Here is a 15,889-nt window from a genome sequence, read left to right as displayed (position 1 = left end):
GGCTTTTTACAAAATGATCATACAACAGACCACGTATTCACCCTGCACACCCTAATTGACAAATAAACAAACCAAAACAAAAGTAAAGTCTTCTCATGCTTTGTTGATGTCAAAAAAGCTTTCGACTCAATTTGGCACGAGGGCCTGCTATACAAATTGATGGAAAATGGTGTTGGGGGAAAAACATACAACGTTATAAAATCCAAACAAATTGGGTGAAATAACAGTGTGCAATCACAGCAGCAAGATTTGTGACCTGTTGCCACAAGAAAAGAGCAACCAGTGAAGAACAAACAACATTTTAAGTACCACCTATTTTTATGTTTATTTATTGACATAATATGACATTTGAAATGTATTTATTATTTTGGAACTTGTGTAATGTTTACTGTACATTTTTTATTGTTTATTTCACTTTTGTTGAGAGAGAGAGAGAGAGAGAGAGACTAAAGTTCCTCTTTCTCAGTGTCATTAAAACACCTAAATCACTTCATGTGTTATACTGTTGGTCATTTGCATAGTTCTAACAAATATTACTGGCTTGGTTTTGTGTAACGCACTACAAGTGCATCGCATAGCCAAATACATTCAAATAAGTTGAGACACACACATTCTCTCTCCCTCTCACACACACACACACTCACCAACACAAACACACACACACACTCTTGGAGAGCTTGGGGTAGGTAGTATGTAGCTGGTTTGGTCTTTCAGCGAGACAGAGGCAGGGCCTTCAAAGTGATGACTGAAGGGGGTAGAGATAGAGATGGAGAATGTCTGCCCTCTGTCACCCTGCTAAAGTCTGCTCTGTGTGCGTGGGAACTGAGGGGAACTGCTCTAAAGTCTGCTCTGTGTGCTTGGGAACTGAGGGGAACTGCTCTAAAGTCTGCTCTGTGTGCGTGGGAACTGAGGGGAACTGCTCTAAAGTCTGCTCTGTGTGCGTGGGAACTGAGGGGAACTGCTCTAAAGTCTGCTCTGTGTGCGTGGGAACTGAGGGGAACTGCTCTAAAGTCTGCTCTGTGTGCGTGGGAACTGAGGGGAACTGCTCTAAAGTCTGCTCTGTGTGCGTGGGAACTGAGGGGAACTGCTCTAAAGTCTGCTCTGTGTGCGTGGGAACTGAGGGGAACTGCTCTAAAGTCTGCTCTGTGTGCGTGGGAACTGAGGGGAACTGCTCTAAAGTCTGCTCTGTGTGCGTGGGAACTGAGGGGAACTGCTCTAAAGTCTGCTCTGTGTGCGTGGGAACTGAGGGGAACTGCTCTAAAGTCTTTCTGCACACATTATCACAGCTGGATGTCTACCCATCAGAGTACAGCCCACGCATGCACACACACACATACTGTACATATACACAGACGCACACACAAACACACACTCACACGCACAGAAGCACGAGCGCACACACACATACTGTACATATACACAGACGCACACACAAACTCACACGCACAGAAGCACGAGCACACATACACACTCAAACGTACCCACACAAACACACACAAAGACTAACAAACACAAGCAAGCACAGAGCTAAGCAGAAAATGCCAGCCTGTGCCTAAGCTAGAATAACAAAGAGAGAGAGAGAGAGAGAGAGAGGGAGAGAGTGTACATAATGTTTTTCTGTTTTGTTTAGGTTTCATGGTCGTGCGTCACATTCATTTTCTCTGGTAGAGCAGCTCTTTTCTTCTCTTCCCTCCTACACTCGGCAAACACGTGGCTCCTAGCATTGGGAAGGCAACAGAAACAACCGACACTCACACATACATCCACCCACCCACATACACCCACCCACACACAGCCAGAGACACGCAGCCAAAGACACACAGCCATTTGTCTCTCTCTCTCTGTCTGTCGCTCTCTCTGTCTGTCGCTCTCTCTGTCTGTCCCTCTCCATGTCTGTCCCTCTCCATGTCTGTCCCTCTCCATGTCTGTCCCTCTCCATGTCTGTCCCTCTCTCTGTCTGTACCTCTCCCTGTCTGTCCCTCTCCATGTCTGTCCCACTCCATGTCTGTCCCTCTCCATGTCTGTCCCTCTCCATGTCTGTCCCTCTCTCTGTCTGTACCTCTCCCTGTCTGTCCCTCTCCATGTCTGTCCCTCTCCATGTCTGTCCCTCTCTCTGTCTGTCCCTCTCCCTCTCCATGTCTGTCCCTCTCCCTCTCTATGTCTGTCCCTCTCCCTCTGTCCCTCTCCCTCTCGCTCTGTCCCTGTCCCTCTCCCTCTCGCTCTGTCCCTCTCCCTCTGTCCCTGTCCCTCTCACTCTGTCCCTCTCCCTCTGTCCCTTTCTGTCCCACTGTCTCTCTTTCTCTCTCGCTATGTCTCTTTTTCTCTCTCGCTATGTCTCTCTCTCTCGCTATGTCTCTCTCTCTCGCTATGTCTCTCTCTCTCTCTCTCTCGCTATGTCTCTCTCTCTCACTATGTCTCTCTGTCTGTCTCTCTCTCTCTCTCTCTCTCTCTCTCTCTCTCTCTCTCTCTCTCTCTCTGTCCCCCTCTCTCGCTATGTTTCTCTCTCTCTCTCTCTCTGTCCCTCTCTCTCTCTCTCGCTATGTCTCTCTTTCTCTCTCGCTATGTCTCTCTCTCTCTCTCGCTATGTCTCTCTCTCTCTCGCTATGTCTCTCTGTCTCTCTCTCTCTCTCTGTCCCTCTCTCTCTCTCTTTCTCTCTCGCTATGTCTCTCTCTCTCTCTCTCTCTGTCCCTCTCTCTCTCTCTCTCTCTCTCTCTTTCTCTCTCGCCATGTCTCTCTTTCTCTCTCGCTGTGTCTCTCTCTCTCTCTCGCTATGTCTCTCTGTCTCTCTCTCTCTGTCCCTCTCTCTCTCTCTTTCTCTCTCGCTATGTCTCTCTCTCTCTCTGTCCCTCTCTCTCTCTCTTTCTCTCTCGCTATGTCTCTCTTTCTCTCTTGCTATGTCTCTCTCTCTCTCTCTCGCTATGTCTCTCTCTCTCTCTCTCACTATGTCTCTCTCTCTCGCTATGTCTCTCTCTCTCGCTATGTCTCTCTCTCTCTCTTGCTATGTCTCTCTCTCTCTCGCTATGTCTCTCTCGCTCTCTCTCTCTGTCCCTCTCTCTGTCCCTCTCTCTCTCTGTCTCTCTCTCTCTGTCTCTCTGTCTCTCTCTCTCTCTGTCCCTCGCTATGTCTCTCTCTCTCGCTATGTCTCTCTCTCTCTCTTGCTATGTCTCTCTCTCTCTCGCTATGTCTCTCTCTCTCTCTCTCTCTCTGTCCCTCTCTCTCTCTGTCTCTCTCTCTGTCTCTCTCTCTGTCTCTCTGTCTCTCTGTCTCTCTGTCTCTCTCTCTCTCTGTCCCTCTCTCTGTCCCTCTCTCTCTCTGTCTCTCTCTCTGTCTCTCTGTCTCTCTGTCTCTCTCTCTCTCTGTCCCTCTCTCTGTCCCTCTCTCGCTCTGTCTCTCTCTCTGTCTCTCTGTCTCTCTGTCTCTCTCTCTCTCTGTCCCTCTCTCTGTCCCTCTCTCGCTCTGTCTCTCTCTATTTCTTTGTTGGTGTGTGTATTTTCCTCTTTCTCCTCTCTGATCATCTCAATTAAAGACTGTGGAAACCATTGAGCAGCAGCGTACAGATTGGTCTACCTGGTAAGGCAGTGTGAGACTCGAGGTGGTGATTTGAGGTCGGTGCAGACAGAGGCCTCTTATCTTCCGAAGTACGGTACGGGACAGGACAGAGATGACCAAGGAAAGACGATACCAAGGGACAACCTATTCACACCTGGAAAGGAGAAAGGGTGAATAAGTTTACTTAAGACTGGGACTAATATACTACGGTACACAGACACACACACACACACACACACACACACACACACACACACTCAAGCACTGTATCGACAGTGAAGTGTGTACATTTACAAACAGAGAGAAAGAGAGGAGGAGATAGGGGGAATGAAAGGGAGAGAGAGAGAGAAAAAAAAGAGAGAGAAAGAGAACGAACAAGGTTCTAAATCCAAAAGATTCCACCTTATTGAGTGCAGTCCAGAAACCTTGTGTTTGTTTATTTCATATATTGGCAAAATATTTATTTCCCTCCCAGAAGTTAGAAAGAAACAAACAGTAGATTAGATCATGAGCATGAATTACAGTGACTGTTTCTTCAGCCAGCCCAGTTGATCATGAGCATGAATTATAGTGACTGTTTCTTCAGCCGGCCCAGTTGATCATGAACATGAATCACAGTGTTTCTTCAGCCGGCCCAGTTGATCATGAGCATGAATTACTGTCACACCCTGATCTGTTTCACCTGTCTTTGTGCTTGTCTCCACCCACCTCCGGGTGTTGCCCATCTTCCCCATTATCCCCTGTGTATTTATACCTGTGTTCTCTGTTTGTTTGCCGCCAGTTCATTTTGTTAATAAAAACCATGAAAAAAAAAAACCCTGCCTTCTCTGACCCTGAGACTGCCTGCCATTCTGGACCCTTTACACCCTCTCTGGATTAATGACCACTGCCTGCCTTGACCTGTCGTTTGCCTGCCCCTGTTTTGGAATTAAACTTTTGTTTCTTAGAAACTGACTGCATCTGGGTCTTACCTAAAATGTGATAATTACAGTGACTGTTTCTTCAGTCACCCCAGTTCCCTGGATGGCATGTTGTGTAGTGTGGGTTGTCGTCTGGTACTGTAGTGTCTTGTTAAAACCAACCAGCTAATGTAGGGAGAGATAGACAGTAGGTAACTGATGCACACACACACACACACGCACACACACACACACACACACTAGGGAGAACATAAGACAGCATGAAGAACTGGAGACCGTGCATGCAGCAACACAGTACCAGTAAAGGAAACAGACACCATGTACAGTACAATAGGTGAGTGTCTGAAGTTATATCATGGATGGAAACTATAAAGAAATATGCTGTTTGTGCCTATATATACATACACCTGATATAGACTGAGACTGGATAGTGTGATCGTGTAAGTGTGATGCGTAACCTTGGCCGAGACCCGAAGACTTACGTTATCTCCTGAGTTAAAGGCATAAGCTCAGCGGGCTAAAACAGTATTGTGGCAGACAGTAGTCGAACCTAGTTTGTAACACCCTGTTATGTGGTTACACTGTTTCATAACAGTGCTTTGATTTAAGGTCCATAGTTACCCTTCTTACCCAGAACCCTCTCTGTCTAGCACCATGCTCTAAAATTGATTGCCTCCGCATGGCAATCAAACAAGCTTAGCGTCAGTATAGAGACAAAGTAGAGTCGCAATTCAACGGCTCAGACACAAGAGGTATGTGGCAGGGTCGCGGACCATGATGTCTTGCTCCCAGACAGACAAAATAACTTTTTTGCTCGCTTTGAGGACAATACAGTGCCACTGACACGGCCCGCTACCAAAACCTGCGGACTCTCTTTCACTGCAGCCGACGTGAGTAAAACATTTAAAAGTGTTAACCCTCGCAAGGCTGCAGGCCCAGACGGCATCCCCAGCCGCGCCCTCAGAGCATGCGCAGACCAGCTGGCTGGAGTGTTTACGGACATATTCAATCAATCCTTATCCCAGTCTGCTGTTCCCACATGCTTCAAGAGGGCCACCATTGTTCCTGTTCCCAAGAAAGCTAAGGTAACTGAGCTAAACGACTACCGCCCCATAGCACTCACTTCCGTCTTCGTGAAGTGCTTTGAGAGACTGGTCAAGGACCATATCACCTCCACCCTACCTGACACTGGGGGGGGGAGGGGTGCGTCACCTGAGTGGGTTGAGTCACTGATGTGATCATCCTGTCTGGGTTGCCCCCCCCGGAGATCTTTGTGGGCTATACTCAGCCTTGTCTCAGGATGGTAAGTTGGCGGTTGAAGATATCCCTCTAGTGGTGTGGGGGCTGTGCTTTGGCAAAGTGGGTGGGGTTATATCCTTCCTGTTTGGCCCTGTCCGGGGGTGTCCTCGGATGGGGCCACAGTGTCTCCTGACCCCTCCCGTCTCAGCCTCCAGTATTTATGCTGCAGTAGTTTATGTGTCGGGGGGCTAGGGTCAGTTTGTATCTGGAGTACTTCTCCTGTCCTATTCGGTGTCCTGTGTGAATTTAAGTGTGCTCTCTCTAATTCTCTCTTTCTCTCTTTCTTTCTCTCTCTCGGAGGACCTGAGCCCTAGGACCATGCCTCAGGACTACTGACATGATGACTCCTTGCTGTCCCCAGTCCACCTGGCCGTGCTGCTGCTCCAGTTTCAACTGTTCTGCCTTATTATTATTGGACCATGCTGGTCATTTATGAACATTTGAACATCTTGGCCATGTTCTGTTATAATCTCCACCCGGCACAGCCAGAAGAGGACTGGCCACCCCACATTGCCTGGTTCCTCTCTAGGTTTCTTCCTAGGTTTTGGCCTTTCTAGGGAGTTTTTCCTAGCCACCGTGCTTCTACACCTGCATTGCTTGCTGTTTGGGGTTTTAGGCTGGGTTTCTGTACAGCACTTTGAAATATCAGCTGATGTACGAAGGGCTATATAAATACATTTGATTTGATTTGGTTTGACACCCTAGACCCACTCCAATATGCTTACCGCCCCAATAGGTCCACAGACGACGCAATCGCAAACACACTGCACACTGCCCTAACCCATCTGGACAAGAGGAATACCTATGTGAGAATGCTGTTCATCGACTACAGCTCAGCATTTAACACCATATTACCCTCCAAACTCGCCATCAAGCTCGAGACCCTGGGTCTCGACCCCGCCCTGTGCAACTGGGTACTGGACTTCCTGATGGGCCGCCCCCAGGTGGGGAGTGTAGGTAACAACATCTCCACCCCGCTGATCCTCAACACTGGGGCCCCACAAGGGTGCGTTCTGAGCCCTCTCCTGTACTCCCTGTTCACCCACGACTACGTGGCCATGCACGCCTCCAACTCAATCATCAAGTTTGCGGACGACACTACAGTGGTAGGCTTGATTACCAACAACGATGAGACAGCCGACAGGGAGGAGGTGAGGGCCCTCGGAGTGTGGTGTCAGGAAAATAACCTCACACTCAACGTCAACAAAACAAAGGAGATGATTGTGGACTTCAGGAAACAGCAGAGGGAGCACCCCCCTATCCACATCGACGGGATACTAGTGGAGAGGGTAGTAAGTTTTAAGTTCCTCGGCGTACACATCACGGACAAACTGAATTGATCCACCCACACAGACAGCGTTGTGAAGAAGGCACAGCAGCGCTCCGCCCACAACCGTAAGGCTCTCCAGAGGGTAGTGAGGTCTGCACAACGCATCACCGGGGGCAAACTACCTGCCCTCCAGGACACCTACAGCACCCGATGTCACAGGAAGGCCATAAAGATCATCAAGGACAACAACCACCGGAGCCACTGCCTGTTCACCCCACTATCATCCAGAAGGCAAGGTCATTACAGGTGCATCAAAGCAGGGACCGAGAGACTGAAAAACAGCTTCTATCTCAAGGCCATCAGACTGTTAAACAGCCACCGCTAACATTGAGTGGCTGCTGCCAACATACTGACTTAACTCTAGCCACTTTAATAATGGAAATTGATGGAAAAAATGTATCACTAGCCACTTTAAACAATGCCACTTAATATAATGTTTACATACCCTACATTACTCATCTCATATGTACAGTGCCTTGCGAAAGTATTCGGCCCCCTTGAACTTTGCGACCTTTTGCCACATTTCAGGCTTCAAACATAAAGATATAAAACTGTATTTTTTTGTGAAGAATCAACAACAAGTGGGACACAATCATGAAGTGGAACGACATTTATTGGATATTTCAAACTTTTTTAACAAATCAAAAACTGAAAAATTGGGCGTGCAAAATTATTCAGCCCCTTTACTTTCAGTGCAGCAAACTCTCTCCAGAAGTTCAGTGAGGATCTCTGAATGATCCAATGTTGACCTAAATGACTAATGATGATAAATACAATCCACCTGTGTGTAATCAAGTCTCCGTATAAATGCACCTGCACTGTGATAGTCTCAGAGGTCCGTTAAAAGCGCAGAGAGCATCATGAAGAACAAGGAACACACCAGGCAGGTCCGAGATACTGTTGTGAAGAAGTTTAAAGCCGGATTTGGATACAAAAAGATTTCCCAAGCTTTAAACATCCCAAGGAGCACTGTGCAAGCGAAAATATTGAAATGGAAGGAGTATCAGACCACTGCAAATCTACCAAGACCTGGCCGTCCCTCTAAACTTTCAGCTCATACAAGGAGAAGACTGATCAGAGATGCAGCCAAGAGGCCCATGATCACTCTGGATGAACTGCAGAGATCTACAGCTGAGGTGGGAGACTCTGTCCATAGGACAACAATCAGTCGTATATTGCACAAATCTGGCCTTTATGGAAGAGTGGCAAGAAGAAAGCCATTTCTTAAAGATATCCATAAAAAAAGTGTTGTTTAAAGTTTGCCACAAGCCACCTGGGAGACACACCAAACATGTGGAAGAAGGTGCTCTGGTCAGATGAAACCAAAATTGAACTTTTTGGCAACAATGCAAAACGTTATGTTTGGCGTAAAAGCAACACAGCGCATCACCCTGAACACACCATCCCCACTGTCAAACATGGTGGTGGCAGCATCATGGTTTGGGCCTGCTTTTCTTCAGCAGGGACAGGGAAGATGGTTAAAATGGAAGATGGATGGAGCCAAATACAGGACCATTCTGCAAAAGACCTGAGACTGGGACGGAGATTTGTCTTCCAACAAGACAATGATCCAAAACATAAAGCAAAATCTACAATGGAATGGTTCAAAAATAAACATATCCAGGTGTTAGAATGGCCAAGTCAAAGTCCAGACCTGAATCCAATCGAGAATCTGTGGAAAGAACTGAAAACTGCTGTTCACAAATGCTCTCCATCCAACCTCACTGAGCTCGAGCTGTTTTGCAAGGAGGAATGGGAAAAAATGTCAGTCTCTCGATGTGCAAAACTGATAGAGACATACCCCAAGCGACTTACAGCTGTAATCGCAGCAAAAGGTGGCGCTACAAAGTATTAACTTAAGGGGGCTGAATAATTTTGCACGCCCAATTTTTCAGTTTTTGATTTGTTAAAAAAGTTTGAAATATCCAATAAATGTCGTTCCACTTCATGATTGTGTCCCACTTGTTGTTGATTCTTAACAAAAAAATACAGTTTTATATCTTTATGTTTGAAGCCTGAAATGTGGCAAAAGGTCGCAAAGTTCAAGGGGGCCGAATACTTTCGCAAGGCACTGTATATGTATATACTGTACTCTATATCATCTACTGCATCTTGCCTATGCCGTTCTGTACCATCACTCATTCATATATCTTTATGTACATATTCTGTATCCCTTTACACTTGTGTGTATAAGGTAGTAGTTGTGGAATTGTTAGGTCAGATTACTCGTTGGTTATTACTGCATTGTCGGAACTAGAAGCACAAGCATTTCGCTACACTCACATTAACATCTGCTAACCATGTGTATGTGACAAATAAAATTTGATTTGATTTGAGTTCATCAATACCAATCCCATCCCCTCTGAGAGACAGCCATCCTATCCTACGCCAGGATCATAGTCAGCACGGGAGACTGGCCCATCCTCAGTCCCATCCTATCCCACTTCACATGGACACACACACACAAACAAACAGAGAGAGGATGGACCGGGGTCCGATCCCGTCACAAAGACCATCAAAATGGTTCTGGATGAGAGAGAGCCGAGCCATAAAGTCCCGGAGCTTACAGCAGGACAAAGTGGGAATAAAGTAAACACAGAACACCAGCAACACGCATAAGCACTGAGTCATATAGTCATGAACAGACTCTCAGACAGACAATATGTTCACTGATCAAACATACAGAATAAGTACACAGCTAGCTACACACAGTACATTACACAATAACCCACTCCAGGCGCTGTGGGTTCTTGGTAATGTAATAAACTCAACTCAGCCTGGTCCTTATTTCTGCTGTCTTGCCAACTCCTTTTGTCTGCTAAAGACCCCAGCAATAGCCTGCGCTCACAGAGCTTTCTCTATTTCTCTCTCTCTCTCTCTCTCTGGTTCTGCCACGGCTCCGTTCAGGATGTCATTATGTGAGTTTCAGAGTGTGCAGCATCTAAATGAGCCTCTCTACTCTGACCACTCGGGGTGTGGCTCGGTTGTTTTGTGTGTGTTTTTGGTTTTACTATCCTTGTGGGGACCAGAAGTCCTCACAAGGATAGCCAAACAAGTAAAAGTTGGATAAGTGGGGACATTTCACCGGACCTCACAGGGGAAATTGCTATTTTAGGCTTTAAGGTTAGAATTAGAGATAGGGTTAGAATTAGGGTTAGGTTTAGAGATAGGGTTAGAATTGGGGTTAGAAGTTAAGATTAGGTTTGGGAAAATAAGATTTTGAAGGGGAATGTATTGTTAGGATAGTAAAACAAACGTGTGTGTGTGTTGACTCATCCCTTTAGCAGTGTATCTTGCCGTAGGAATAAGGCAGATGGTTGTTAGCATACACCCAGCATCACCCTGTGAACTGCTGTCTCACCCTCCTCTCTACTGCAGTGATCTTACATACGCTACTCGGAGGGACACACTCACACTCTGTTTGCCAGGTCTTACATGCCAGGCGACATGTGTTTCCCTCACACACTTGTCCTCACTTTCATCCTGAGAGATCATACACACAGCTTAACCCAGGGTTTCCCAATGTCAGTCCTGTCCCCCCCCCCCCCCCCCCCCCGGGTGCACATTTAGGTTTTTGCACTAGCACTACACAGCAGATTCCAATAATCAAAGCTCGATGATGAGTTGGTTATTTGAGCTGTGTAGTACTAGGGCAAAAAACGAAATGTGCAGCCAGGTGGGGCCCCAGGACCTATTTAAATGTAATGAAAATGTGTCATTCAGGCTTTCATGTGAACAGCTGCCAACACGTTCTACAGTATAGTAGAAGATGCTATAGTTAATACAATGGGGACAACTAGCGTAACATCTCATGCTTGGCTGTTGTTATGTGATATAAAAGGTAACGGTAATGTAGGTACTGTTGTGTTAGTGCTCTACTGCAGTTTATGAATATAAACAAGATTAAAAGATCATAAGGGAGTGCTTTTACAGGGCTTGCCCTTGTTGTACTGGCCACATCTCCACTGAGTCCTTTAACGTTAGTAACATGCTATTGCCAGTAGTTCCGCATCCCAGGGGGAGTAGTGTTGGTGGTGGTACTGGCCTCACTCCCCCCTATCTGAGATCTCTACTGCTGCCCTCATCCTCCACATACAAAACCCGTTCTGCCAGTCACATTCTGTTAAAGGTCCCTAAAGCACACACATTCCTGGGTCACTCGTCTTTTCAGTTCGCTGCAGCTAGCGACTGGAACGAGCTGCAACAAACACTCAAACTGGACAGTTTTATCTCAGTCTCTTCATTCAAAGACTCAATCATGGACACTCTTACTGACAGTTGTGGCTACTTTGCGTGATGTATTGTTGTCTCTACCGTCTTGCCCTTTGTGCTGTTGTCTGTGCCTAATAATATTCGTACCATGTTTAGTGCTGTGATTTTTTATCCCAGTCCCCGTCCCCGAAGGAGGCCTTTTGCCTTCTGGTAGGCTGTCATTGTGAATAATAATTTGTTCTTAATGGACTTATCTAGATAAATAGGTTAAATAAAGGTTAAATAAAAAATAAAAACATTTGAAATGGTGGTGATGGTGGTTTGTAGTGCGGTTGCTACAGTTTCTGAGAAAAGGAGCAACTTTTGCTCACTATTACAGTTTCTAACAAGACTCCATGAGGGGACAGTGGAAGTAGACATCCTCCTCCTTCCCTAACTTGAAGTTTCTATCTACCACTGCCTTAACCTCATCCATAATTCACATAATGAACACCCACACATGCACTAACAAAAATACACACACACTGCTTATCCCCCCTGGACTGCTTCTCCCAGCAGCCACCTGTCAGGACCGCTTCTCCCAGCAGCCACCTGTCAGACCATGTAAAAAGAAGCCCACAGGGGGGCCGAGGTTAAAGTGAACCTGCATTTTTTTTTTTCTCAGGAAATCTCAGGGCTCATGAATTTACAATGTGGCGGAGGAGGATAGGGATCTCTCTCTCTGAAGAAGAAAAGACAAATTGATCTTTCTTTGCCTTTGAACTGCAGAAAGCTACTTGTTTGCACTGTCAGACTCCTTAGGATGAATCTGAAGCACGTTGCCTTAGATGACTCCAAAACCTGATTAAAAGTTTGGCTGGTGTGTTTGTTTACATAAGATATTTCATTTTAAATTAGTAGGATTAACTCTGTTTATGTATTCCTATATGCTTCATTTAGAATTATTAATGTAACTTTAGTATTTCTACAAACATTGGGCTACATTAATAACACTAAATTAAGCATATAGGAATACCTATTTCTTAACTGCTCAACACAGAATAGCTGCATGTGCGCACTCCCTCAAATACTTGGGAAAATATTAGTTATATTTATTCAGCTTTGTTCAATTGTATTCTTCATACTCTAAATAATTTAAAATAATGCCACGGAATTCTAAGCAAATCTTGTTTGCTAAATGAGCTAGTGTAGCCCACGGCCATATGGCATAGACAGATCAGGACAACTCAGAGTATGCTATTCTGTTCTTCTGAAATAGAGCATTTGAGCATTTTCTTCAAATCATGCTTCTTTAGACCTAAAATAAACAAAAGTCGACCTATTCTATTTTGTGCGAGAAATAAATATTCCAAACGTAGTCTGGGCTAGTTGTGGGATGCGATAGATCCCAAATTAATACAACCTCTAGCATCAAAAAACATTTGTTACACAATGTGGCTGACGCAAGAGATTAGTTTAACATTTTGATAAACTATTGTGCTATTTCTTCACATTATAAGCGCAGCAGTGTGCACACGGCAGTAGATTATAAGCGCGAACGTTCCATTAGCGGAAAACACCATTATCAAAATGTACCACAAATACAATTATGCATGTAATGCTTTTATTATAAAGGAGCCTGTGAAAATGATCTTCCTCAAAGTTGAAACTCACACGCTGCTTATGTACGCCAGTTAGGCTCTACACCCCTTGTAAAGCGGATTCATGTGCTTCATTTTAAGAAATGATTTGGCCACTTTAGTTATGATACAAACCTTATCAAAACATATAGGCCTATGGGCTAGGCTACATGAGGTATGCGACAATGACTAGAAAAAGTTGCTGGGCATCATTCACAAGTGATAATATATCATTCACAAGTGATAGGCTAAAATTGACACCCATCAGACTATTCTTGATTTAATCTAAATAATATATATGTGTGAAATTTGTTTTGATTTAGAATGGACCATATTCATGCACCTGTATCGATACAGGGGCAGCAGGGGAAAAAATCCATGCACATAATAGGCAAAAAGCGAATTAAGGACGCTTTTCCAGTGGTTCATTTTTATGCAATCCATGTAGGCTATGCTCCTTTTGTAAATATAAGCAATGTGCTTAATATTAGGAAAGTTGAGAAATAAATATAGCAGGCCAGGCCTAGCCTATAGAAGGCTGATAGGATCCTCCTCTTTTTAATAGAGGCCATAACTCTGTTTTCTCACGCAATTGCATAGCCCATAAAAATGTTGCGTAACATTAGCTCTCATGAAGTGTTTGATGTGATTTTTGATTACATTTGCATTGATGTCAGAGTGATTAGAGGGACAATAGAGTGCTGAGTACCAAGGAGAAGCCTAATTACCGTGGCTAAATGGTCAAGTGGAATCTTACTGCCTTTCATGACTCGTGACCGCCGGTGTGGCGGCAATACGGTCACCACAACAGCCCTAGTCACATGTGCCGAATACAACAGGTGTAGGCTTTACCATGGAATGCTTCCCAACAATGCAGAGTTTAAAAAATATATATAGTAAAAAGAACAATAGTAACACAAGAGGAATCAAATACACAAGAATGGAGCTATGTACAGGGAGTACCAAATCAATGTGCAGGGGTATGACGTAGGGTAAAGTGACTAGGCATCAGGATAGAGAAGAATGAGAATAAAATAAAGAACAGAGTAGTAGCTGCATATGATGAGTGTAAAAGTGTGTGTGTATGTGTGTTAGTGTGGTGTTGGTATGCGTGTGTGTTGTGTGTGTACATGTGAACGTGTGTTGGTTTTGTGTGAGTGTCAGCGTACCGTGTGTGAGTTTGTATATAGTGTGTAAACAGTGCCTTTAGAAAGTATTCATACCCCTTGACTTATTCTACATTTTATTGTGTTACAACCTTAATTCAAAATTGATTAAATAGATTATCTTGTCATCCATCTACACAAAATACCCCATAATGACAAAGAGAAAACATGTTTTTTAATTTACATATGTTTTCACTTCCCTGAGTCAATATATGTTAGAATCACCTTTGGCAGCGATTACAGCTGTAAGTCTTTCTGGGTAATTCTCTAGAGCTTTGCACATCTGGATTGTACAATATATTCCAATTTTTATTTTTTTAATTCTTCAAGCTCTGTCAAATTGTTGGTTGATCATTGCTAGACAAAGATGTTCTTGTCTTGCTATAGATTTCCAATCGCATTTAAGTCAAAACTGTAAATCGGCCACTTAGGAACATTCACTGTAGATTTGGCCTTATGTTTTAGGTTACTGTCCAGCTGAAAGGTGAATTCATCTCCCAGTGTCTGCTGGAAAACAGATTGAACCAGTTTTCCTCTAGGATTTTGCCTGTGTAGCTCCATTCCATTTATTTTTATACTGAAAAAATCACCAGTCCTTAACGATTACAAGCATACCCATAACATGATGCAACCACCACTATACTTGAAAATATGGAAAGTCGTACTCAGTAATGTGTTGTATTGGATTTTCCCCAAACATAACACTTTTTATTGAGGGCAAAACGTTAACTGCTTTACCACATTTTTTGCAGTATTACAGTGCCTTGCGAAAGTATTCGGCCCCCTTGAACTTTGCGACCTTTTGCCACATTTCAGGCTTCAAACATAAAGATATAAAACTGTATTTTTTTGTGAAGAATCAACAACAAGTGGGACCCAATCATGAAGTGGAACGACATTTATTGGATATTTCAAACTTTTTTAACAAATCAAAAAGTCGCTTGGGGTATGTCTCTATCAGTTTTGCACATTGAGAGACTGAATTTTTTCCCCATTCCTCCTTGCAAAACAGCTCGAGCTCAGTGAGGTTGGATGGAGAGCATTTGTGAACAGCAGTTTTCAGTTCTTTCCACAGATTCTCGATTGGATTCAGGTCTGGACTTTGACTTGGCCATTCTAACACCTGGATATGTTTATTTTTGAACCATTCCATTGTAGATTTTGCTTTATGTTTTGGATCATTGTCTTGTTGGAAGACAAATCTCCGTCCCAGTCTCAGGTCTTTTGCAGACTCCATCAGGTTTTCTTCCAGAATGGTCCTGTATTTGGCTCCATCCATCTTCCCATCAATTCTAACCATCTTCCCTGTCCCTGCTGAAGAAAAGCAGGCCCAAACCATGATGCTGCCACCACCATGTTTGACAGTGGGGATGGTGTGTTCAGGGTGATGAGCTGTGTTGCTTTTACGCCAAACATAACGTTTTGCATTGTTGCCAAAAAGTTCAATTTTGGTTTCATCTGACCAGAGCACCTTCTTCCACATGTTTGGTGTGTCTCCCAGGTGGCTTGTGGCAAACTTTAAACAACACTTTTTATGGATATCTTTAAGAAATGGCTTTCTTCTTGCCACTCTTCCATAAAGGCCAGATTTGTGCAATATACGACTGATTGTTGTCCTATGGACAGAGTCTCCCACCTCAGCTGTAGATCTCTGCAGTTCATCCAGAGTGATCATGGGCCTCTTGGCTGCATCTCTGATCAGTCTTCTCCTTGTATGAACTGAAAGTTTAGAGGGACGGCCAGGTCTTGGTAGATTTGCAGTGGTCTGATACTCCTTCCATTTCAATATTAGC

The 15,889-nt window shown here is 44.5% G+C and overlaps 1 protein-coding gene across 13 annotated transcripts in view; it reads right to left on the bottom strand.

The window, feature by feature from the left end:
- The window catches only part of LOC139380814 (microtubule-associated protein 2-like), a 169,326-nt gene that overhangs the window by 93,482 nt on the left and 59,955 nt on the right, over positions 1 to 15,889 (bottom strand). For 12 of the 13 annotated variants that reach the window (XM_071123892.1, XM_071123879.1, XM_071123882.1 and 9 more), the window contains exon 3: positions 3,569 to 3,704. The exons of the other annotated variant lie outside the window; for it this stretch is intronic. The gene's annotated coding sequence lies outside the window, so the exon portion shown is untranslated. The remainder of the gene's footprint in view (positions 1 to 3,568; positions 3,705 to 15,889) is intronic. 13 annotated transcript variants of the gene reach the window in all.

This window comes from Oncorhynchus clarkii, chromosome 22, assembly GCF_045791955.1.
Source record: "Oncorhynchus clarkii lewisi isolate Uvic-CL-2024 chromosome 22, UVic_Ocla_1.0, whole genome shotgun sequence".
NCBI lineage: Eukaryota > Metazoa > Chordata > Actinopteri > Salmoniformes > Salmonidae > Oncorhynchus > Oncorhynchus clarkii.
Note: the sequence above shows the minus strand (reverse complement) of the source record. Positions and strands in the feature narration are given on the sequence as shown.